Below are 26,271 nucleotides of genomic sequence, written 5' to 3' on the forward strand. Positions count from 1 at the left end.
TTCTTTTTTTTTCTTTTTATCCCCACCCATTTTAGTTTTCTACTTCCTTCCTTTTACAGAGGTGGAGTTTCAGGACTAGACATTCCAGTTTGCCAAGAGACGTGTGCTACTGAGGCCTGTAGCTATGAGGGACACCCATCAGTCCACTCACTATGGTAATTAAGAATTACTTTAAAATTAAGTAAGGTTTTTTTTCTGATTTCTGTTACGTAGGAAGCCATGCAAATAATTTGCTTTAGTCAGTTTCCCGTATAGATAAATAATACTAATTAAGTTTGTTCTGATTAATTGTTGACATATTTAATTTGTTAGAATTTTGCTGTTTTGTTTTATCTTTGGGGTTTTTTTTCTGCATGTTTCTTTTGTCCTAGAAAGCCAAGTTCAGACTACAAGGAACATGGTTAGTGTAGCTTTAACCACTCTATTTAATACATGTTTGTATAACCTAAAAAACTCTGCCTTTATAGTTTGTTCAGTTCAGCCCCACTGATACCAATGCAAGTTTTTCATTAGCTTCAGTGAGTGTTGGATCGGGCTGGAGATATTAACTTAAAGTAATTTAATTTCTTTTTTTTTTCTTTTTATCCCCACCCATTTTAGTTTTCTACTTCCTTCCTTTTACAGAGGTGGAGTTTCAGGACTAGACATTCCAGTTTGCCAGAGACGTGTTGCTACTGAGGCCTGTAGCTATGAGGGACACCCATCAGTCCACTCACTATGTTAATTGCTACTCAGAGGTTATTTGGTCGAGGCTGGCAACAGACAGTCAAGCTGGTCGTAAAGGTTGTGCATAGCAGGAGAGCTCTGAAATCAAAGACAAATGCTCTTTGCTGCTCCTAGGGGATTTTCTACCTAATTCGGGACTGACTGGTGAGCGGGTGCTTACGGAGGTCTCAGCTTAGATTTCAGCCGAGTGCCCCAAGTTCACCACCTGAGAATCACTGAGTGCTGCAGATCAGAAGTGGGCCCCATGAACAGAGAGACAGTGATCCTTCATGGCCATTAGCCAAGGAGCTGGGAATCTTGGTGACTATGCCCCGATTTATTAAACAGCTATTACTTAAGGGCCTTTTTCCCCCTTTCCTGATGTCCTTAAATAAATATTCCTTTACTAGTATGAAAGAACATTTACTGACCCATTTATAAACCATAGCCATTTACATGTCTCAATAAACTAACTTGTGGGTAGGGATTGGAAATGAACTATATATCTCTGTTGCTGTGAGAGGCAGATGCTTTGAGCAGCAGTAATGCAGATTTTGATTTATAAAGTTCTCTAATCAATCAATACAAGACTGACTGAGGCAATCAGATAATCTGAATAATTAAATGGCTTTTCAGGGACAAATTAAAATTTCTTATACATACCACATCCGTCTAAATTATGTTTGGTGTCCAGGAATAAATGGGTTAGTTGTTTTGTTTTACTCCTGTATCATAAATGCTTTTGGCTTATTTCTAGACCATTAAAAAAAAAAAAAAGGATAAATGACATTTTCTGCTCTTTTATATTGGAAACAGTACTCACAGAAAGAAAATGCTTGTTTCCATACAGTTTTTCTTTAAACTTAGATATATTACACCATCTTGCTTTTTCCCCTTATCAGAGATGTTTCCACAATAATTTTTTCCTTTTTTTTTTTTTTTTAACTCACTTCATGCTTTCAGATGTGATATCCTGTTTCACTCCTGCATGAAGTGAATAAGAGTGGGAATTATTGGATCTTCTCATACTGCTTTTCACTTGCTTAAGGAAATTACTATGCAGCAGGTTTCCCCAACTGAGGGAGGCAAGAGTTTGAAGAGTCAGAAGGAGCAAGAATTTTTCTTTTGTTTACTACATCAGAGTATAGTAAAAAAAGCTGGGAATGAGAGGGCACAAGGAACAGAGTTTCCTTAGGCTAAATGGAAGTAAAATAATTCACAGGTGCTCCTGTTCCCAATTCCTCCCCAGTTCCTCAAGGTGTGTTTTTGTAATCGGTTCAAGTCCACCTAAGTCTGCAGCACAGCAGAGGTGTGGCAAAGAGGTGCCACCTCATCCACCCCCAGCTTCCATGGCCTCTCCTTTTGCTCTTTGCCCTCAGTAGGGCTCATGTGGCCAGGTAGAGATCCAGGAACTGAATCTGGCTGAAAGCTGAGCTGAAATAATAAAAAAAAAAATTCAAGGATACAAGGAATGCATAGGTGGGAATGCATAGGCTGGGGGAAGAGTGGGACTCACACCTTGAAGTGAAGGACCCTGGAACCAGATCTGTACAACAAGACTGAAAGCTAGTCTTGAGCTAGTCTTCAGTTTGCACATGAAAAATGCTCCTCAGAACTATAGACACTTGTAAACGAATATCATGTCCATCTCCTCCACCCTCAATTAGTCATCGCATAACCAAGCTATATGCGTTTAGTCCTTTTCATCTTTCTTCTTGTCAAGCCCTTTAGCCTGTCCCCCTCACCTACTCATCTCACCAATCATTTTAATTAATCTCTGAATTTCTTTGAAACTACTAGTTTGTGGAATGGAGGAAAATGAGTAGGTTAGAGAGACAAGATTGTGAATGATGGAGGTGGGGCAAAGTTAGGAGACTTTGCAAGACCTGTTGGGTTACCTCTGGGGCAGGACAGCAACACTGACTGTAAACACAGAGAAGGACTGCAGAAGTAAGGGAGGAACCACTAAAAACATTTTCCATTTTCTTAAGAATGCTGTCTGAGCAATTCAAACCCTGGACGTTTATGTGCAGCAACATATGAATGAAAGATTTGATATGATTGTCTCTAGAGAGGATGTTCTCCTCTTTACCCAATAATTAGTTATACTAGATTTCTCACTATTATTTTTCCCATTCCCAGCTAGCTTTATAGAGGATTTCAGTGTTCACTGCAAGTACTCAGTCATATATTTTCAAATAAGTAATGAACTATATATTTTTTTATTCGAACAACTGTATGTATTGTATAATTTTTGATCAAAAACCTGACCAAATAGAAGTTAACTACGTTGTCTAGAGATGAGTCTGAAAGGAACCCTGGGGCCTTGCTCCCCATGCTTTTTAGGGTGTTACAAATCTAAATGTCACACCATTAATGTCTCTGTGTTCTTTATTTCTATATCATAGCACAGCCGGTGCTCCGAGAAACAGAGAACTGGGCAAAGTTCCCGTCCTGTGGAGCTTACAGTTGGAAAAAATCCTCTACACACAAACAAGGCTGGCAGAATAGCAGTTGATCTGCAGTGGAAGCCTAAAGAGTGAAGGTAAGCAGTAGAGGAGGCACTGGAGGACATGTGGCATATGGGAAGCAGACGGATGCGCTCAGCATTGTGAGCTGGCAGCATGAAAAAATTTACCATACAAATAGAAGCGTGCTAATGCTGAGTAGTGGGGAGGCAGACGAACACCTTTGAAAAGACATTTACTGTATTTGGGGACAAAGATCCTGCTGGAAGTGTGCATTTGTTCAGATATTACTGAGGCACAGTTTCACTGTGGAGAACTGAAGTTAGCTTTCTGGCATTTTGATGTTTCAGTAAGCACATATTGAAGTTAAGTAGTGGCAACAGAATGCATTGATTTATGGTTGCCAATCATGACTGAAAGCCTCAGAATAACTGGATTTAACCATGCAGAGCCCTGGGTAGAATAGCTCAGTTTTGATTAGGGTCTCAGAATGGATACAAAATGCTTGGATTTTTAATTAATAAACAATCTGGCATCCTGTCAACATTGACACCTCACTCTGTCTTAGCAGCTGTTGGAACAGTAGGCTCCTGGCAACCTAGAATAAAGCAGTGCTTGCAACAGGAGAAGGAAAGGAAGCGAGTCTGCGTGAGACCAAAAATGCCTAGTGTAAAGCACCATAGAGCTTAGGGATTTCCAGTGAGCAATCAAGCTTTCCTTCTCTATGCTGTGGGTTCAGGCTTGGACATGGACAGTGAGTTTCTGTTACTGAATGTCACCAGTGGCTGGTGGCTGACAGATGTAAGGACACCTGTCTGAATTTGAGTAATGTTTCTGACAGTAGTAGCAATAAACAGAGAAAGCATTGAACGGTGAAAGTAGGTCCTGCAGGTTGCTCCTTCCCAGGGATTATAGTGGTGGAGCCTGTGGGGAAGTTTACAGGGTGCCTGCTCATGTAATTCAAATGGAAACATTCACTCTGGATGACAGTCATTTGTGTTGGACTCATGGTGTGGGAGCAGTTAGGGTTGCCAAATAGCCAAGGAAGGCATTGTAGGAAGGAAAGGGCACGGCCTGGGTAGGGCAATACCTGGAAGCACAAGCAGAGTTGAAGACTTCAGTTTTGGAGAAGATGCTACTAAGCTGCTACTCTTCCTCAATCCCATCCGATTAATAATAAACAACCTGATCTCTGATCACAGCTGACATACCACACAGCGACTGCGTAGCTGCTCCCCACTGGTCTGGGCAGCCCTGTCACCTCACAGGATGGCAATGTCCTGGTCTTGTCCACAGCAGCCCCTTAGGACTTCCATAGGAGAAGAACCAGGATGCTTGAAACCCTCAAAATTGCTGTTCTTTCCTCTTTTCTTCGGTAAAAATTGTATGCAATTGCCAACACTGCAGTGTCTGTATGTTCCCTTGTTTCAGAAGGAAGCAGAGATGGAAAATTTAGTCCCGAATCAGTATTGATCCCTAGCTGAGATCTTGTTTTTTACAATGGGTTCAGGAGCACTGTTCACATACATGCTGGAGGAAGTACTGCAAGAACAGCCAGCAGTGCATTTGGCAGATGCGTTGGTCAGCTCACAGGACTGTTTACGCAGTCTGTTGAGAACATATGAAACGTATAAAAAGCCATAACATTTGACCATATTAGAAACACGTTCATGAGATCAAGGAAAATTTTTAGGATAAAAGGACAATAATAAAGCAAAGGCCTAAGGGCTGTGATGGCTGCTGATTGAAATTCAGATTTTTTTTTTAATTTTACTTTTTTTTTTTTAAGGGAGCACAACTAGAAAGACATTCCAAAAATGGCTGTACGGTATTTAGAGATCTGGGTACCAGCTGCAGTGTGCACATATTTGCAGAGGCTTCTGTTCAGCTAAGAATGGGCTGTGGGCTCAGGTAAGTCATGTGAGAGAGGTTAAGCACGTGTGTTGTAAGAGCTAATGGTACAAAGTAGCCTTGTTCTATATAAGCATGTTTTGTGCTGATGTTTTCCAGTTATTGCGTTCCTTACAGTCAGTGTAGGAAAAGGTGTGTGGCTGGCAAATCTGCAAGCCCAGGCAAAGCAGTTCTGGGTGTGGATGGTTACAGCCTATTGCCAGGTGCTTCAAATAGGCATTTATGTCAAAGATCTGTAGGTCAATTCAATGATAGCCAATTTCAGCCCTAGATGATTACATAAATATTAATAAGAACAGTGGTGTATTTCACATTTATGTTACCGGTCTGCAAAGTATTTACCTAACCCTGTAGCAGTAGTGGTGGGGAATGTATATCCCTTCAAGACAACCAAGAGAATTTACAAAGTGAAGCAAAAATTTGTTCTCCTCTTTGATGTAACCTCGTGAGTTTAGAAGTAATCTTGTTTTCTGTATACCAGTAGAGAAAAACAGGAGAGCAGAATAAACTCAAATGGGATAGAACTGCAGTCTTCCCGAGTTTTGCCTCCCTGCTGAATGACCCTTAACCACTTTTTGCATCTCTGTGGTTTGGTTTCCCTGCCTGTAAAATGGGCATAATAAGACTGAAGTTCTAGTAAAGCATGCAGATCTATGGGGAATAAATGCTGTACAAGTGGTATGAACTATTTTTATTTAAAAAATGCATTAAGGAAAAAGGTACAGAAAAGGAATGGGATTTCATCTGGAAGAAGACCTAGGATTAACTTATTGGTATAAAATATTTGTTACTGGCCCCATTTGCTTTTAGGATATCAACCATTGACATTTTTATTGGTTCATCAGCCTTGTAATGTGTTTTGAATCTGACCCAGGACAGTGTGGAGCACATACTGGCACCTAGATTTATGCCATTTTTACTCTGTGGTCACTCTCTAACATTTTGACCAAATATCTTCCAGTTGCTCTGGGTTTTTTGGAGGGGTTTTGTTTTGTTTGTTTGGGTTTTTTTTCTTTACAATTAGAGTCTCTGCTGCGAGAGGCTCTGACAATGATTTGGAGTTGTTAATGTCAAAAATGCTGTGTAGGAGGAAGTATTACATGTCAGCTTCCCAGAAGGGGAAGGCACAGCGATCAGCACCTCTCCAGAATCACACAGATAGTTTCTTTGAAGAAAAAGCCTTGATACTTAGTCCAAAAGTTTGACAGGGAGATAATCACGTGAAACACAGGAACTCTTCTGCATTATACACCCCTTGGGAAAGTGGATGAGTGCAACAGCCACTCCCTCCTCCCGGGAGTGGGTATTGCTAGTCCTGGGGAGGTGAAGCTTACAGCCCCCTTGGACACTTCCACCCAATAAATCTGCACCTAAGCTTTCTTGCCTGTTTTTACACGTATGTTAAGTTTTAAAATACTATACATATAGCAATAATTTTTAAGGAAAACTAAGGAGCGCTTTTTAGCAGATGTAAATCAGCACAATTTACGATGTCGTTAGTTCCCCAAGTGCTTTCGGCCGGCACTGCTGACAAAAGAGGCAGTCCTGCCCTCTTCCTGCTCCCACGCTGTCCCCTCCCTTGCGCTGACACAGCCATGAGGTGAAGTGTGTTGGGAAATACATCCCGTTCAAATCTATCCCAGCAAAAAACCTGAATGGCCTGGGAAAGAGGCATTTGCTTCTTTTCAGGGTGTCACCAGCATATCCCAGATTAAAGTCCTTGTGGAACCGCCGTGTTAGTGCAATTCAGTGGTCTCTGTGAAAGCCAGGAGCTTCGCTAGTTTGTCCCAACAGCTTCTGGCTAAAAGAGAATTGCGCTGCAGCTGGAAACTCAATCAAGCGAGTTTCAAAACATTTCATTCATACGTGGTCCTCAGTTGATTCTTAATACACCTTTACTATAGCCGGTAGTGCTTCATAAGCCTGTCAACATTGCAGTCAAACAACGGCTCGTCTCGAGATTTTGTGTTGTGTAAATAAAGCTCGTGCCTTGCAGGGTGTCACTGAGTTAATGTAAAGCCTGAAAAGGGGAGGGCGTGGGAGCAGCATGCCAGTGTTAACATTCTGTTTTCTGCACAGGATTGCAAAAGGATTGCAACAGCCCAGCCTATCTGAGCTGCTGCACGTACTGTAAACATGTCTCTGCACTTGAATTTGATATGGGTGGTGATAGAACAATATACCTTTCTGGGAAATGGTAATGGACAGCAAGATTTTGTTTTAAGGAAATTCCGAATAAACAATAGCAGTTTTCTTCTTAGAGTGCTGATGCTTTCCAGGTGGCCCACCAGACAGCCAAACAAAGGAAATATATATGGCAGCATTCACTCAAGGGTTAAAGTTTCAGGGCAAGGAGGGGGAATGTCGAAAATCCCATGAACTTTAATAGTTATGCTTATATCTTTGTGGTAGCTCTGACTCCTTTTCTTCTCACAGATCAGTAATCAGGGGACAACTGACAGGAATAAACCCCCTGGTAAAAATATACAACAGTGTTTGAAACAAACAGCATTTCATATGCAAAGCTCTCTGGTAAAGTGCATGCTCAGGGTGCTTTTTCAGGCCTCATGGGAAGTTTTACAAAGAGCAACCTATCTTTTAACAAGTGCTTTTCTGTTAGTTTCAAAATCCTGTGTTGCTTTTTTCTAGAATGATTTTCCCACAAAAGGTGATACAAACTGTAAGAAAGGTCTCAGCAGAACTTACCGCTCCCCCTACTCCCTTGTCTCCCTCCCTCCTCCCCCAAACACTGGGAGCTCTCAAAAATATTTTAGTATCCTGGAGATTAAAAACAGTGTCTTTAATTTGTATTTGTCCTGTAATAGCTCTGACTTTCACCGCCTTGTCCTCCCCTTTATTGGGAGTACATGTGTGAGCACTCCCTATAATGTTGTTTTTATGCTCGCTGTCAGGTTCAATAAGCAGTTTCTTAGCAGGGCACCTTCCCATGTGAAGGAAATGTTTCCAGTTCTTGTCTTAGCTCCTGCTTCCTCCATATGCAGAGTCTTGACAAGGCACAGCAGAGAACAACAGAAATGAGCATCAGCAGTATCAGTAAATCTTAGCTGATAAATGGAAATTACCTCTAGAACCTCATGAATCTGCTGGCAGCTTAGATATAGGGCAGCTGTTTACAGGGCATTTTATAGGTGTTCCAGTTATGCGAGTTTTGTGTAGTGCCTATTTTAAGTTTAGGCATTTTATTAATAGCGGATCTGGAAAATTTTAGAACTGTGGTACACCAATGCACCTCTTAGGTAACACTGAAAAGAATGTGGTAATCTGTTTAAGGATTCTCTATGTAAATAGGGATATTGCTAAAGAGAATCAAGATAAAATGTAAATGTGAATAATTGCTCCTAAGACAAAGAAAAATTGGCAAGCAGCCGTATAGAAATTAGAGATTTAACTAGTTTTATACCATGGGTACTAAATCATACTGGTGGAGTCTCAGGTCTAGTCAAGTGAATGGCAAACCCACAGCTAACTTGTAGGACCAAGGATTTCCCCTTCATGAATGGGTATAGATAAGTAAAATTTCCCAGAGCAGAAAAACATGTTATAGAAGTGGCCAGATTTTCAGCTTTGAAGTAGAAGAGATACTTTCATTTTCAGTATCTCCATTAGAACTTCTTTTTGCAAGACCAGGAGTGTTAACTCTTGTGTCTGAGCCAAAATTCCAACCTAAGCAGAATGTACTCATCTAAATTTCCCTTTTGGTTTCATTTGGACAAGGTATTCTTTGGTGTAGTGTTGCTGTGTACTGTTACAGCAGTTGCTGTGTTCGGAGCTTGGGAAAGCGCCCACATGGAAGAGATTACATAAAAACTAGACCATTATAAGCTCAGAGAAACCCCCAAGTGTGATGATTAAAAAGAGAAAACTATTAGGGAAAATACATCAAAGAGTCTCAGTGAGAGTCCTAAAAGGAAAAATACTGATTATATTTGTTTTGATTTTGTCTTACATGAAGTAAAAGATGTGTGGTGTGTCCTGGGTCGCCACCTTAAGGGGTGTGTACTTAAAGACAACAGAATCAGACTCCAAGACTTCAGTGCGGTTTATTTTGGTTGCAGGGCTGGGAAGATAAGATATAATTGTACCATATACATAGTGGTGCTATCAATCTGACAGATTATACTTCCCGTACACCCCTGACCACCTTGCCTACCCTCTGCCTGCTTATCTGTTTCTAGCAGGATAATTCCTAGCTTTCTGACCTTTCAAGAAACTTTCAACTACGATTTTTAAAACAGTCACAAAAATGTTTTTCTTTCTCCAAATGTGCAATTCTTCTCTCTGATGAAAGCAGTCAGAGGCATGAGATGGGTAACATTGATTACTAAGGCTGGTGTGCAAGTTCAGGTTCAATAAATTGTGAATCTTAGGGGCTAAAAATTGTTTAGGATTCCATTCTGGGTCTGGGAATAAGAGTAGACATTTATTGATAGTCCTGTTGTTCACACTCCACCAGAGTCTAATACTGTTATTTTAGAACAATGTTAGATTCGTTTTTTAAAGTTTGTTAGACTTGATCTGCCCTGGGAACCATGTTAGGAAAAGGTTTGAACTAATAAAATATGCAAAATGTGGTTTTAAGGCTCTCCTTTAATGTGGAAAAGGGAAGAAAGGTTTTAGTTGGTTATAGCAAATCCAGTGAGGGAACTGTTTACTTAACGCTTTCACAGTTGTTTTTTTTAATGTGCCTTTTCAGACCTTTTCAGCTGGATTTAGTTCATGTGGACTAGCATATTAAATAATGTTTTCTACTGATACATGTTTTTCAGTTGTTACTCTGACTCCAGTAGTTACAGTCATTTTCTTTCTGGCACGCTGGTATAGTAGGTCCCAAAAAGCTAAAGGAAAATAACTGAACAGGACTTTGGAAATGGGGGAATATAAAATATAATCCCTATAGATTTAGAATTTAGGTAGGAAGATTACATCTGAGTTTATTTTCCCATGAATATATCTAGCATATATAAATTGATGTGGCATTAAGAATATTACAGATTCTTGTTTGATATGGCTTGTATACATTGTGTGACTTTTTTACTTGAGTGATGCAGCCATCCTAAGAAAATGGAAGGCAACAAAGTGTTTATACTGTCCTACTGAGAATGTCTTCTCTCTGTTCCCAAGTCCATGTAGTACTTGAGTGTAACATAAAAACACATCTAATAGGTGCGTGTATCTGAAAATGGCAGAAAAAATGGCACTTTCCATCTCAGCAGTCCCAGTGCTTCCCTGGCTGCCTCATGTTGATGATTGTTTTAGGACTTTTTTTTCACATTGGGAAAGACACTGTGTATTATTTTCCTACATCAACAAAAATAATCGTAAAAAATGCAAGGTATAGGAACATACTCTGTGCCAGTTAGGTGATACATTGACTTTGCTGGTTATGCATATTTGGCTTTGGCCTTTTTGGAGCCTTCCTAAGTTTGGGTCCAATCTGCTGAAGAAATTGTCTTGTACTATATGCTTTTGCGTATAAAAGAGGTTGCTTGGAAGAAAACGTTCTAGGTGAAAGATCCTTGCATTTTCCTTCTATCCTCCTGCCATCTTGATTTGGTGACATGCTGTAAAATCCACCTGTTCTCCTGGCTCATTTGGAACTCTGGAGAGCAGTAGATGAATGAGCCAAACATGAGAAACAGAATGGAGAATGGGTGTAGACAGCAACACTTTCCTTCAGACCTTAAAGGCTAAGAGAATTTTTTCTATGTTTGGGATGTCCTGCTCCTCTGCATTAGGTAGATTGACTTTTTGTTCAGATCAGGAATCTAATCTCTTTTCCCTTCTTAAAAGGCATATAAAAAAGTCACTCTGTTTATATTAACAGTGGACCTAGATTCATTTAGTTTTGATCTGATCCTCACAAAACATCAGATCTGTTTGCAAAGCTAATAGAAGTGTAATGGCAAGAGCAGCAGTGGCAAATAATTTTTTTCTTTTTTTTTCCCTCCTTAATATCAAAGCTAAAAATGTGGTCTTAATTTATACACAGGATTACTGATTCGTATACTGTTAAAGCTATATAATAATTCACCTAAAGCCTAGCACAGTTTATAAATACACAAAACATATGTAACTTAATAGTTATTTGTGCTGAATCTTTTTTTTTTTCCCTGCATACTCTGTTCTACCTTTGTTACTCAGAGCACTAATGCTGCATTAACGTAAGCAGCAAACAGCTGCATTTATCTTCATTTTGTTCTTCCAAGTCACAGCAACATGCTGGAACAAAAGCCATTGTTTATAGCAAACCTTCTTAAGTCTTTTAAGGGCATCCATCGGGATAGACTTTGTGGTTATGGAAGGGCTGATGCTGTAAGTATTCAGTCCACTAATGGTCTCATTGATTTTTATTTACGCTCTTTGCAGGTTGCACAGAGTCTCACTTTGAGTAAGAATTGCAGAATATATGCTGAATTCAAGAATTACAGGCGTATGTTAAACTAAAACAAGGTTTCTATATCTGTCTTTAGGATGCTTAATGAAAGCGGTGGCTCAGAAGTAGACTGTTCTGTCTCCAGCGAAGCAGATGAGAATTGTAATTGGTAAGCACTGCTAAAAACCAGGTGCATAAGTTTGAAAATGTTGATCCAAATCACATTATTATAAGTAGTAGGGAAATGTCATGACTTACTGAGATTAAACAAAGACCTGCTTAGAATCTTGTGACTTCAGCTCATAAATGGATTTCATCACTCATTACAGCTGCATAAACAAATGCATGTGGTATATATGCATGTTTTGTTTTTGGAAGTTGTTGTTTTTAAAATCCCCTCAGAGTTTTTTTTAATTGCTCCTAATGAGCCAACGTTCCCTAGTTCTGGAGCGATGCCTCGTGTACCTGAGCAGCATAGCACAGTCATTGCTTTTAAGGGAATAGTTTGCCTGCTTTTCTCCCTTTCTGGCAGCTGAACTGCTTTGGCAAGCAAGTTATTTTAAAGGAGAAATTTACAATATGAAACCTGGTGTCAAAACTTCTATTCCTTTTATGAAAGTAGTCTTAACCCTAGTGCTCCTTTGGAGCTATAGAAATGTAATCCCAGCCCAATCAACAATTGGAGAAAGTCCTACGCAATGTCTGAGCTCATACTGAATAAGTTTGTCACGTATCTAGATGTTTTTCAGTTGTTTAATGTAATTTTTCATGTTGTCTCTGGCCTCGTTTCTCCTGATGGGCCTCTCATAAGGAATCCTAGAAATGGATGCCCTGTGATTATCCGTGGGTAATTAGTGCTTCCCTCATGTTTTCTTGCCAATATGTTGCAAGTGGGATGTGGCAAGATTAATCAAAGCTTTGGTCTTCCTGCTGCGATTATTACCTGAAGGCACTAATGATGGCAGTAGTTCATGATGTAGAGCAGACGCTTGTCTGTGGATTTAAAAAGTAGTACAGATCAAAACTACCAAGCCATTCTCATATCTCTAGGTTAAAAGTTACTGCTTTCAGTTAAACCTATACTATTCAGCATCTCAAGGCAGGCAGTTATCAAAGTTTAACCTCGAGAAACTAAGATGGCAAAATGTATGGGTAATTCTTTGAATTTCAGTATGCCATTTCATATTCAGAACTGGGATGCTGTATTATTCCTGGATTGGTAGTGTCTCATTTTAATGTTACACTGTAAATTATTTTTTTTAACCATATCTAAAGGAAAATTACTTTTTTTTTTTTGCCAAAGAAAAATATTCAAGGACACTCCATTTTTGTTGCCATTTTCTGAGAAAGATTTAAAAATCAAATTTAAAAATGGATATTGTTGGGGAAAAATTGTACTTTTTTCCTATTTTACTCACAGCCTCCTTTTTATACTTCTACTAACTAGCACTCCATTTTTGTTGCCATTTTCTGAGAAAGATTTAAAAATCAAATTTAAAAATGGATATTGTTGGGGAAAAATTGTACTTTTTTCCTATTTTACTCACAGCCTCCTTTTTATACTTCTAAAAACTAGAGTCAGGAAAGTAAAAAGAGCAACAATATGGGACAGTTCATGGCCAGGGGTGCTTACGCATATATCCTATATAGATGGATTTGGCCTGAAGTGGTTTAGTTTGTTTTGCTCCCTAGAAAAATAAAACTGGTAATAAAAAGAAATGTAACTTAAACTGAATGAAACTAAAATATTTTGCTTTTCTGTCAAGCAGCCTTAATTTTTAGGCAACTGGGGAGGAGTCTTAATCATGTGTGTTCTTAAAGCTTGCTTAAGCAAATTGCTGAGTGTCTGAGGCTTTGAGCGTCCTGCCCCTTCTGTAAAAGACTTCAGAAAATCCAGTTGCTCATCACCTCTGAAAACCTGCCCTCTTATGTAGGTAGCTAAAAAGATGCCTGACACTAGAGACTCGCACTCCAAAATGTTGCCTGAATGCCTTAAAATGTCGCATTAAAATCAAGTGTGGTTCACCCACAAACCATCTGGCTTTACAGATCTGAAAACGATCTTTCAATTAATTAAGCTTCTCTGCTTCCTAATAAGGCCTATTTGAAATGCTCGGAGGCTGGAGACACCAGGGCTGTAGGTCTGCACTGAGCAGGAGTGTGGCTGTGGCCAGTGGTCCCCCTGGCTGGTAGCGGGCCAAGCCTCGCTGGGGAGCCCTGCCTCACCTTACCTTGCTGCGCTGGCTGTGCAGCTCCCAGTACGGGGCTGGAGAAATACCTGGCTTTCTCCTTATAAGGCCAGCGAGCTGCTGCAGGAGCCCTGTTCCTGCCCCAGCGCTTCCCGGCTCTGCTCAGCCACAGTCCTAAAAAGGCAGTTCCTTGCTCCTGCTTCCCACAGCTGAGCTCCCCAGGGAGGACAGCCCTCCCAAGTCAGGCATTTTACTTACAAGGAGAGCCGTACTTATGGATTTTGCTGTTGCTTCTCAAGGAAGCTGTTGTGTTTACAAGCACTGCTGGGGTTATCCTCTCGTTTAGTGAATAAGCAGTGAATAATGAAAAGTATAATAGCGTGCAGTGTCTGAGCCTGCAATCCTTTCTGCACAGGCACATTTCTGCAACAGTAGGGTCCCGTGTAGGGAAGGAGGTGCACCGTGTGAAGCAGTTCAGAGCTGTAGTCTTGAAAGCATATTAGGTTATGGTTTTATAACAGAAAGTACTCAGCAGCAATATGAGCTCAAAGCAATTCACGTCCTTTTTCCTCCCTCGCCTGGCTGCCATTCCTGCGCTGCCTCTTTGCTTGCTCAGTTCTTTGTGGGGGCCATGCTGTGTTCTTGGTTTGATTTGTTCTGAAAGCCAGAAGAGAGTTTTCTGCTCAGATTTACACTGTGGCTTCACAAAAAGTTGTGCTAGTGTAACTGAGTGAGTGGTGGATAGGAAAGAGGGGAAAAACCCCTTAGTTATTAATGCCCCATGCTCTTCCTAACATGAAACTGAAGCTGCTGTACTCTCCTCCTGAATAAAAACTCTTCAAATGCTGAATATTTTATTAGATATTTTTACAGGTTTAACTGAAAATTTCTGAGGATCTGATTATTGGCTTATTTATTTCACATGCCAAGTTACAAGCTTAGTTACAGTCTGATAGATTTTTAAGGACAAGTTCTTTACTGGAGCCAGATTTTGGAAAGGCTTGAATATGCTAATTCAGAAGGGGTTTTACATGGGATTTTTTTCTTTTTATTAAATCAACAAATCACCCTAGCTTAATTTGAAAAAATAAAGAGGAGTGTTTTTCAAATTTAAGATCTGTGATATTCTGGCATGTGCAGTGCACTGAGTGGCCACATACTCATTTCAGAAAGGGGCTTAAAATAATTCTTTTTCCAGGGGGCTATTTGGGAAAAGTCCCTGGATAGTGTGCTCTTTTAGAGCATGCGAGACATTGGGGTGCAGCTCGCAGAGTTTGAACATATTGTACTCGGGCACAGCAGTTTGTCTCTTCAGAGCCACATACTTCCTTAGTTTATCAGACTGCTCCTGGCAATTCTGTTCAACCTTTGGACTTCATGGCCTCGCTCAGGATGTAGCATTGGTTCCCTAATATCTCTTCTCTTGTCTTTTGCCAAGTTTCCAGCAGGCAACAAGGCCGTGACAAGCAGGGTCACAGGTGTTGAAGGAAGTCAGCAGCACAAACAATTATTACAAAACTGGATTCCACGGTTACAAGGATGAAACACTGCTTTTCTTTATGAATCTGTCATACCATCCCCATCTTCTCTTTTTCTGAGATTATAAGGTGTTTTCTAGATCATTTTCCTTTTGTACCAGTGCTAGGTGTGTGCCTGGGATTTAGTAGGTGGGGTTAACAGTACTGATGGTATAGATTAAAAAAAAAAAAAAAGAGAGAGAGAATGCCATGCACTCATTTAATGCACATTGTTAGCTGAGATTTGTTGTGTATTTTCTAATGTTGTTTTTATACTGCTGGTTCCTTAAATATGTCTGTCATGTAAAACATGTTAAAACAAGTTATTCACATGTTTGAATGGTAGTAAAGGAGATATTTAGGAAGAAACAGAGATCAGAGATCAGACAATAAGGAAGAGGGTGATTAGAGAGAAACGTTGATCGGGCAATAAGGAAGAGGGTGATAGCAGCTCTGGTACGATGAGGCATGAGATGGCGTCTGACCAACAGCTATGGAATTTGATAATTTTGGAGGAAAAACCATTTACAGCTATAGGTTTAGGACACTAAATATAGCAGAGGAACGTTTAACAAAATCCTGGTTGGCAAAGGGATGCTCCTGCCTCTGCCAAACAAGGTAGAGAGTAGTCAGAAAAGGTTGTGTTGGAATATGGGAAATACCACTCACTAAAGAAATTCTTCCCCTTAGCGTTTTTGGCTGGCTGCTGGTAGTGGTCCCAACATACACCGTCTCTCATGTTTTGTGACCCAAAGCTTTGGAGGATGTATGTTGTTGGGAAGACACACACGTGAAGTGATAGTGGGAGGACCGCCAGAAAAACAGTAATTATTCTGAATTCAGAAAGTGCCCACATGTAGTTTTTAAAGTGAAAAGCAACTTTACTGCAGCGTCCTGCCTTCCATACTGTGTCATTAAAGCAGACTAAACTGTCAAGGTCTTTTAGAAATTCTAGAAAAATGTAGAATTTTTTTGACTGTTAGAAATGTTCTCTCTATACACAAAGCACTTGAATGCACCCGACCTACAGTCAATCTGAATTAACAACCCCCATCTCATGCTCAGCAGTGCCATTCTCAACCTGTGATTGTGTTGCTTTCCTTAGTCCAAAATGTAGCAGCTCTGCATGGGGCTCTTGCTAGTCCTTGTTTATGTACAAGTTTGTAGCAGAGCAACTTGGTCAGTTTTAGCGATGTTAATATTTTTTTAATAGACTATTCCAACTGTGTTCCTTTGAACACAGTTATAGTGAAATCAAGGACATACTCTCCTTCCAGTATTCGAATTAAGTTGAAATGTACAATCACATTTCAGAAAATATAAACTTACATGCCTCAGAAAGTTTCACTGCTTTAACCATACTGAAAAAACAGTGAAAACTTGTGAATGTTTTGAAGGTGAAATTTAGAAAACCTGGGGCCCTTTCAATCACAGAGGTGGTCTGAAGTCCCACTGTCTAATGATAACCCTCGTGTTAGCCCTGTGTGCAGTCTCAGCCCTTTGTTCATTCTCTAATCATCAATCTCCAGTTAATTCAGTGAGACTTGTTGTGGAAAAAGGTGACTAAAGGTATCTGAATTTGCCCTTTAACTGTATGAGGAATTCAACTACAATATAATTCTGATAACACGGGTTAAAGCACACTTTAGAACAAGGCAATGTTGTTAAAACCGTGCATATTAAATGTAATCTATGCTTCTAAATGTGACCATTATCAGGAAACGTCACTAAGAATCTAAGGAATCTTTAATGAATAGCTTACTACTACCAGGGATGGGCTCTGTAGGTAGTTTATATAAAGCTAACATTTTAGTGTTAGTGTATTTGGTCAGTAAGCAAATACACTTTCATAGTAAGTGTATTTTGATGTAAACAGTACAAGCTTATGTATTCTAAACTGTGAATGTCATTGCCACTTGTGAAAATCAAACTTACAGCTCAGCTTACTTCTTGTTGCTTTAACATAGTATGTTGGAAATCAGAACAGAGGAGTTAGTACTGGGAAAATATTTATTGTTAAATGACTCCTGGTAGCCTGTGGATCATTTTCATTGATATTTCTAAGGCTATTATAGTTTCTTTTTCACTAAGTGCAAATCCTTCTGTTTTAATACAAAAATTTTTTAATACAAAAAATGAACTCTTCAATGCTTGCAATAGACATCCTAAAGGCAAATGGACTAGTTAAAGCCCTGAGTAACCTGGTCTGACCTCATAGCTGACCCTGCTTTGAGCAGGAAGTTGAACTAGATGTTCTTCTGAGGTCCCTTTCAACATGCATTATCCTATAATCTTGTGATTTGTAAAAACGATTAATGCTATTTTTGTATCTCCTTCTGGGGTATCATACTTTGAACCTTTTTGAGATGGTCGCCTTTCAGAAAAGGCTGTAACACTGGGCACTGTCACCTGCTTGACTCTAATCACACAGTCAGTCCCACTGAAGTGAAATGGTAAGCAGATGTCATGTTATCCTTCAAACGTGGTTACTCAACAAAGTATGCCACTTTGCACACAAGACAGTGCTAGCCACAGGTCCGGGTGTTCAGTGTGTCGCAGGAGCTAGACTGCATATTATCCACTTTTAAGATTTCATTAAGAATATTTGATCTGGCCTGCCAAAAACTTAAAAATGTATGACTAGACTTTTTTAAATATCATGGCTTCAGGATTCATTTGGGCTGGGAGGGAAAATATAATATGGCATCTCCAGGCATGTGAGATGTCTTCTCTGTGTTCTCCAGGTTGTACAATTTATATGCCGTTTGCACTGCAAAAGGCAAAGTAGTAATGTAGTGTCAGGGTGCTTAATACAACTCATGGGGCCTGAGATTTTTTTGTGGGCCCTAAGAGCAACATATAGTGATACTAAAGGAGTTTACCAAAAGGAAGGTGGCATTTTCTAGGGCTCTCATCACAAGTGGGTACAGCCCAGCTTTTAAAGGTACTAACCAGAAACACCTTGAAGTGCTGGGCTGTAAACTACAGCAGACCAGCAGCTGTTGTGCAAGCTGTTTGATTCTTGTGGTGAAGATGGGAACCTTAAAAATTGGGTAGGGTAGAGAGCAGGAAACAGGAGCCATTACAGCTGTCCCAAGGGAAGTGGTTCCACTCGTGAATCACAGTCCTGGTTTTGCTGTGCTGCGTGGGAGTGGCGTCCTGTCCCAGGCGGATATTGCCGGCTTCTGGGGCCTGGCAAGTCTAACTGCTGCAGGGGGAAAAAGGGCAGGAGATTCTCAGTCTCAGCAGCATCACTCCTCTGCAGCCTGCTAACCATCGTTTGGGCAGCTGGAGCAGGGGAGAATCAGGATGCATCAAGCCCTGTGTGCTGCATGAATTAAGTGATATGGTCCATTGCTATTAAGGAGATGACCGGAGAGTGTCAAGGACTGCAGTCCTTTACTGAACAGTTTGACCACATGCCACATAGGCCTTGAGTTATCCCGTGGAGAACAAAACCTACTACTGTGTGATACAGCCCAGGTTGCCAAGTTTTGCCTTCCCACAGCCCCCTCGCCATGAGTCACACGGCTCTGGCGGAGGCTGGAGCCTGTCTCACAGTGGCACAGGAACCTCCTGCCCTGGCTCGTACTCCAGCCTATCCTAGAGGAAACCTTCTGTGTAGGGTTCTGGGCCCTCTCTTGCTGTGCCAAAGAGCTGCCACACCCCAGTTTCTTCAGGCCTTCTTGTCAGGGCACCACTGACTTACTCATAATGGATACAGACATTGAAACCAAGCAGTCCCTCCTCTGCTCTGCATGCTCTGTGGCTCCTAGAGGATTTTTCAGTGCTGGAAGGAATGTGCCCCTTCACTTTCTTCTGTCTAGTCCAAAGCCTCCTACAGGAGCTGTTTCTATCCATTCTCAGGAAGAGAAGGCACAAATGAGACAGATCCTGGCAGTTGAGTGTTGCTGTTGTTTAGCCTTCTTAGGCCCAATAAGGAGATAAATCCCCAAACCACTATTCATCCAAGGCTTGTGTGTGTTTTCTGTAGCAGTACTAGCAATGACTATGCTGGTAGCACAAGTCTGCTGTTTGCAGTTTGAGAGACAGCAAGTGTGCGCAGTGGATGATGTGGAAAAGGGACAGAGCTGTGTCTTCCACTTCTGTATCTTTCTGCACTGATTAAGTGCATCTTCTTCCATCTCTGATGCAAAGGTGCACAGAACTGTACCACGGCTCACTCACCGATGAGCAGATCATTTAGAGGTTTCTATTGTTCATAAATCATGGCGGAGAGAAAGCTAACATCTGAGTCCCCAAGGCTTCTGGCAATGTTGTGCCTCACCAAAGATCTTTCATCTCAGCCCTTATTTCTCGCTAAGAACTTGTCATCTTAATCATGGAGCTAGAGGTGCAGCAGCACCAATAATTTTGGGAACTTAGGTCTTTGATATAAATTTGAGCTAATTTTATGATATTAGGAAGCTGATGCAATGGAATTTTTGTATCATGAGATGTCTTTGCAGCAAGAAAGTCTGTCATTAAATCTTAATGGCAATCCACGAAAGTGCTTGCAGTTTTGGACAAAAGGTGGCACTTATCTAGTAAATTTAACAAGGGAATGAAAGTCTCCGGACCTGATAGGAGTGACCTAGGGCAGGTCTATTGGTCTTTTGTGGATGAACTTCAGCTTTGTCTGCTCGTATGTCAAGGTAGCCAGGTGTAAACTATTTCTATTAGAGAAGTTAAGTGTTCATGTTAAAGTAGCTTGTGGCCTGAAACAATAACCCCTGCTAAGGGCCTGAGTTTATTAGGTCAATAATTAGCTTATTAGGCATACAGCTGTGCCTGTGTAGGTTTTTTAATTTCATGTTCCATCTGACTTGCATCCAGTGAGTTCAGTTTAGTTTGTAAAAGACAGTTCATGTATACCGTGAAGGGGTTGTAAAAAGATTTGTTGAAGAAACAAAGGGGGAAACCTCACATAGGAAGTCTCAGGCTACGTGGGAGGGGAGAATAAATGAATGTACCTTTTCCACAGAAGTTAGGTATAGCCGAAGGGCCAGTCTAATTCATAGAAAGCAAGCTGGTCTGAAGGAGTTGTGTGGTTCAGAAGAAAGTCCTTGCATCTGCCTGGATCCTGTACCCTCACAGAGGACCTAATATAACCCAGAGAATCTATGTAGCTAGAGCTATAAGGAAGCTGAGGCAAGGTAATCTACACACAGTTGATTTCTGGGTTTTCAAGAGAAGCTTTGCACATACTTCTAAACTCACAGTTGGTCTGCTTTGCTGTGTTTTCACTATCATAGAGCCCATCAGGATGACACAGTGAGCTAGGCTCCTTCTCTAGCTGGGGTTACAGGGAATAGTACGTGCAAGTTACAGAGGAATCATCAGGGTCCACAGAAGGCCCCTGGATGAAATAATGGGATGCTAATTCTCAGGAAGGAGCACTGGAAAGAGAATCCACACTGTGTGCTTAGAAAAGCCAAACTAGGTTGATGCTTGGACTTTGCTCACCACACAGAGGCTCACCACACATTGTACCATGTGGGTTCGGAAGTCGATTACATGTTCAAATAGGGAAGGACGATCAGATCTGTTGTCTAGAGACAGTGGTCATCTCTGCTTTCACTAGCATCTCAAGAACAGTGCTTTCAGGTGAATTCCCCACCTGCCTATAAGCTTAGGTAAGAGAAAACAGGCACATAGTAGGGTCTTAATGATAGGAAGATTAAAAGAGGAATCTTACAGAGAACTGGAAAGCATGGAAGGGATTTCAGGGGTGGGTGTGCAATATCTTCTGAAAGGTGGAAGAGTACTTGCAAAAATTGGATGTATTCAGATGGAAACAATTTTTTTTAGGGACATCTGATAATAATTTTCATAGTCAAATACAATTTTTACTTTAAAAAGTGTGAAGAGGTTCTTCTGCTTTAGGGTAGACTGAAAGCAACTCCAAACCCTGACTATCCCTCAGTAACTGCCATTTTCTTAGGTAGCTATAGCATCTTGGAAGTTTGTCCTTCATGATAAAAGGGGGACAGCTTTTAATTTCTGTATAATAAAACAGTCATCCCAAAGTCATGGTAGGGTTGCACAATATGTTGAATCAAACTATGTACCTGAACACAAAACCCACCAATCTTACAAGTTATTTTGTGTTTGTTATTTTATGTTTTTGTTAAAGACAAAACAGTCAATAAAATCAGGAGGGGAAGTGAAATTGCTTGCTACCAAGTTTCAGTTGTTATTTTTAATGTAACAGTACCCCATTCCTGGATGGGGAATACACATGAGGTGACAGGTGGATGCAGATGGAGCACTAGGAAACTGGGAGGTTACGTCAGGCCACTGACACCAGAAACTGAACAAGAGCTAGGGCTAAGATTCCTAGTAAACCTTCAATTAGATATTCAAGCTAATGAAAGAGAGCCTTAACCTTAAAGACATCCTCTTCCTGGTGGTTTCTTGTACTCCTGGGAGTCAAGGCTTGCGGTGTTATGAGCACAGATCTGCAACAGCAGCCTTAATGAAAGTGGTATATACAGCTCAGCTATCTATCCAATATCACTAAAGCTTTAGAGTGCACATGGCCTGAATTAGCATTTCTGATTAACCTCTGCTTTTTGTGCAAATGTTCCAAGGTGTTAATCCTTATGTTAGTGTAATGAGCTGGAAAAGCTTTCAATTTAAATCCAAGCAGCATCTTAAAAAACAACTGATGTTTTTGTCATTGTCTTGACTGGTAGACTGAACCCAACTTGGTCTGATTATTTTGCAGGTAAGAAATGTGCTCAGACTGACAGCTTGTACGTTGTGTTTTATCTTCCAAAAGAATTTTTACAGTCTCTAGTTATAAGCTTAAAAAGTAGTATAAGTTTATAACTGAAAGGCTGGCAGATGTTTAGCTGTTGTGGATAAAAGCAAGGTTTAAGTACAGCTGTTAATTTCACATGCTGGTATCATGTAAAGCAGTGCTGAAGACCGATGCATTATAGTTGGCTTTTAAGGATACTAGCACCCTAAGAAATTGTTTATATCTCTCCTGCCTATTCTTTGTAACTCTTTGTAATGCTTCCAGTGATTACAATGATATACTTAGATAGAAGAGCTGATCTACTGAAGCCTTACCCTAGAAATGAACTTCAGTAATCAACTGCTCATGACTCCAACAGATGTTTCTGTTTTTCAGACAATTGGAACCTCATGTTCCACTATTTTTTTTTTCTTCTTTTCGTACTAGGAGCAAATGCCCCATTATACATGTGAGCTTCAAAAACTTGTCACATGATACCAGGAACAAATTGCTACGCCAGTCAGCAAAGTTCAGGTTTGAAGTGGTGGTCCACTGAAGGCAACTGCGTCTTAGAAGCCGGAGGAGTGGTTTGTGGAACTACCATGCTGTGGTTTTGTTGTAAATGCCAATACTCTATTTCAGCCTCTCGTATGAAATTCGGAAATATCAGATGAACTCAGATCACAACTCTTTTTTTCACAGACTGAATCACTTTGGGATGTGGAGATAAAGTTAAGTGATACTTCTGAGGATATGAGTATTATACTCTTGAAACCACAGAAACGGGATGAGAATTGTTTATATGATGTTGTTATATAAGGATTTATCTCCTGCAGCAGGTCAAAATTGGTGAATTTTCAGACATAGTGGAAATAGAGATGTGAAGAATTTACTTTTTACTTCGATTTGTTTAGTCTGTTGCATTTAACTTACCATTCCAGGTTTTTCTAATTGATAAGTGACTGATGGATCCTTGATCAATCAATATCTTTGTATGATTTGGGCAGAAGGAAAAATAACATGGGTAGAAAGGATGATATATTGTCACTCCACAAAGATGCAGCATACTCCACTGTCAACAAAATCAGAACTACTTAGTGGAAACAAAACACCTGTTAAAAGAGTACAATGGAGCCATTACAAATTGTAGGTGCTGGAGACACTTCTTTGGGATTAAAGCAACTCATTTGCAAACCATTTTTCTGTTAGCGGTGAGCAATTAACCATGAACTTTCCCCTACCCACAGCTCACCCATGCTGGATTGATTCAGGAGCCATGGCAGAGCATGGCTAAATAGGCATGACCAGGAAGTGTATCAGTATTCACATTTCATTAGCCAAGCAGGATCCTGACCAAATGTGGGATACCATAACCAGAATTCGTTCCTTTCACCCTTTCCCAAAGTAAATATATTAACTTGCTGCTGTTGCTGGACTTGATTGTCATAATAAACACAAGTACAAAGAGTTGCAAGTTGTTTCATTAAGTGAATGGAAAAAGGTGAGAGTGAGGGTAGAGGGGGACACTGACTGCCTCTGCAGTCACTCTTACGATACTAGAAACTTCTGAAACATTTCTCAGCTGATAAAGATTTAATCAGTTAAGAATATGGCCAATAGTATGCATTGGGCATGTTCATAGTTGTTTTCAAGCTGGTGATATGCTCTCTTCTTTAGATATCACATTTCTTTCTGTTGTTTTAAAGCCAAACTCTAACCTCCTGGTGCCATTTGCATATATTTGATGGAACTTGAACTTGGGTTGAAGGTCTGGAGTGCAGAAGGATTTCTGTCTGCATAGAGGTGCTGTATTTTTTTCATGGCTGTGGATGGGATTTCTTCTTTGCTTCTTGCACTCTCTGTGTAGAGGAGGAAACTGAGAAGCCCATAAAAGATGGGTAACAGAAAGCCAGTGGATGATCCTCATTAGAACACGTGCACAGAGCGATGAGAGTGGGAGAAGAGGAATCGTTAGAGGAAAGAATCATCTAAGCCAAGGGATGACAGACTTCCAGAAGAGCTTGATTAGAAGTGCTGAAGTTGGCTGACAATCCATGGAGAGAAAAGATAGAGTATTGATTTCAAACTTTCCAAGTGCCTTTTGAAACTGAGAGAAGAATGATTTTGGTGGAATAAAGGAGCAGGAGGTGGACTGAGCAGTCTGGCATGAACCTGGAGGAGGAGAAATCCAGATGTTGTTGCAAATGGTGAGCCCAGTGCTCTTAGAAATAAAAGGAAGAGGTAGGAGATGGGGGGGACAGAGTGGGCAGTACTGAAAAAGGCAAATCTGGGCAAAGAATGGATTTGGGTTCTTTTAAGTTAGCAGAAGGTTAAATGAGCACAAGCATGTGCTGTAGAGAGAAAGAAAATAAGCACTGGAACAGAAGAAAACATGTAAGGGTGAACAAAAAGAAAACAAGGTTGATTTGAGGATCAGTGGAGAGGCTAGAGGGAAGGCAGATAAGAGGTTTCTTTATGACATGTGAGAGGGCCTTATTGGCAGAGAAGAAAAAGAACACATTGTGCATTATCAGTTTATCTCTTGGAAGTGATAAGCCAGGTCCAATGCAGAGAGAGAAGTGGGGACAGAAGAAAGGGACTATTTGGGCAGCAACAGTTTTGAGGGCTGGTCAAAGGAGCTGAAAAGTCTGCTAAGATCATGAATGTGGGTTACAGCTAAATTAATTTCTAGTGGTAGAAAGGTGGCAGGACAGAAAGGGATGGAAATCAGCCTTCAGGGGTAGACTTTAACCAGGAAATTTCCTCTGCAGAAGCAGAGGAGGCAAGTATGGGAAAAGAAAGAAAAGCATTAATGGAGAAGAATAAAACATGGAGAGAATCAAGCTTGTTGATGGGAGAAAGGGAAGATAAAAGTAGGGAGAAAGACTGAAGCTGGGCAAGATGTCACTAATGCTAATGGGAAAGAGCAGATGCAAGATCACTGTCGAGCAATGCTGGAAGAGACTTAGGCAATGACTGAACTTGGAAGCTCAGCAGCAGAGCAGTGGAAGGTACAAAAAGCTTTCATGAAGTCAGGTCAGGGTGTGAGAGTGCTGCTGCAGCTACTTCCTTCTGATGTGAGCAGAGATGCATGTCACTGTCATCCTTGTCAAGCCATAGGGTCTGGCTGAAGTGTGGTCTTCCTGCTCTTTGAATGCTAGGTGCCAACTTGACCAGACCTTCTCTCTTGCATTGTCTGTTCTGATAGGTTTAGTCTCATTTCTTGTCTCCATATAGGCAGTCCTGTAGCACACAAGAGACTACCTTTTAAAACAGTTGCTTCTCAGAGTAGCCTGCCAGTTGGTGATAGAGCTAATGTAGAGCCCACTGAAATAAATGCAAAGACTCCAACTGATGTCAGTAGTATTGGATCAGTATATATCTGACTAAAAATCACTTTTCCTTTGGCTGTGTTTTCAATCTCTCTTTCTCTCATGTTTAGGAGAGTTACACTATGAAAAGCACAAATCAAAATGTATCTAAAGGAACATGTCAAGAGGTAATAGCAGTGAATAGAGTTGAAATGTTGAGTGAATCTTTTGGACTTAACTTCCCCAGTGGTGGTCTCATATCTAGAGACTGTGATCAGTGTTCTACCTTTCAAAGTATCTAGAGAAGATAGTTTGTTACCATGTTAACCTTACCTTTGGAAACAGACATGGGATGTACAGAGAGACCAAGTCTGAATGGCCAGTGACAATAATTTCAAGTGGTTCCCCAGACTCAAGATAGCTTGGTTCAAATAGTTCCCAGACATAGAGATGAGAGTGAAGATAAATGGTCAGCCTAATAGAAGCATTTCCCCTCCCCATTCTGGGGCAAGAGGAGTCAGTAAACCAAAGCCAGCTTTGCCTGTAACCCTAATTAAGGAGCTCCTGTAGATTTTTGGAGGGGTGTAGGAAAACTCTGTTATCCTCTGCCCTGCTTCCAGCCTTGTGACCAGGGAGATGGAGACATTCCTCCCTCCGGGAAGGATTTCCAAAATTCTTAAATCTGCCGTAGGGTTGACTCGTAGTAATCTCGTGTGTGTATGTGTGTGTGTCTAAAGCACATGACCTGGGTGAACGGGTCCCCCTGAGAGGGCAATGATGGAAGATCTGCTCTGTTAGCAGCCGGTCAAAGCAGTGGCTGTGTGGGCTACCCGGGAGAGTTCAGTCCCCCTGGGGGTTTTCAGTCTGGCACCTCTCGCTACCGCGTTCATGCGCTCGCTCACATACACACAGTGCCATCAATGAGTAGTCATCTGCCGGTTGCACGCCCACAGAGCACATCAGGAAGGAAACGGCTGGTCTCTCAAAGTCAGGAGTATTTAAAAAAAAGCAAAAAAAAAAAAAAAAAAAAA

General features: G+C 40.8%; 1 long non-coding RNA gene across 2 annotated transcripts in view; it reads left to right on the forward strand.

Moving 5' to 3' along the window:
- The window catches only part of LOC103905663, a 149,881-nt gene that overhangs the window by 11,407 nt on the left and 112,203 nt on the right, over positions 1-26,271 (forward strand). The window contains exons 2-5 of one of the 2 annotated variants that reach the window (XR_002086304.1): positions 3,114-3,250; positions 4,963-5,084; positions 11,576-11,647; positions 22,377-23,769. This is a non-coding gene — a long non-coding RNA (uncharacterized LOC103905663). Of the gene's footprint in view, positions 1-3,113; positions 3,251-4,962; positions 5,085-11,575; positions 11,648-22,376; positions 23,770-26,271 lie in introns of those variants that run through there. The other variant, XR_657968.2, reaches the window with a different exon arrangement.

Source organism: Aptenodytes forsteri, unplaced genomic scaffold (assembly GCF_000699145.1).
Source record: "Aptenodytes forsteri isolate BGI_AS27 unplaced genomic scaffold, ASM69914v1 Scaffold119, whole genome shotgun sequence".
Classification (NCBI taxonomy): domain Eukaryota; kingdom Metazoa; phylum Chordata; class Aves; order Sphenisciformes; family Spheniscidae; genus Aptenodytes; species Aptenodytes forsteri.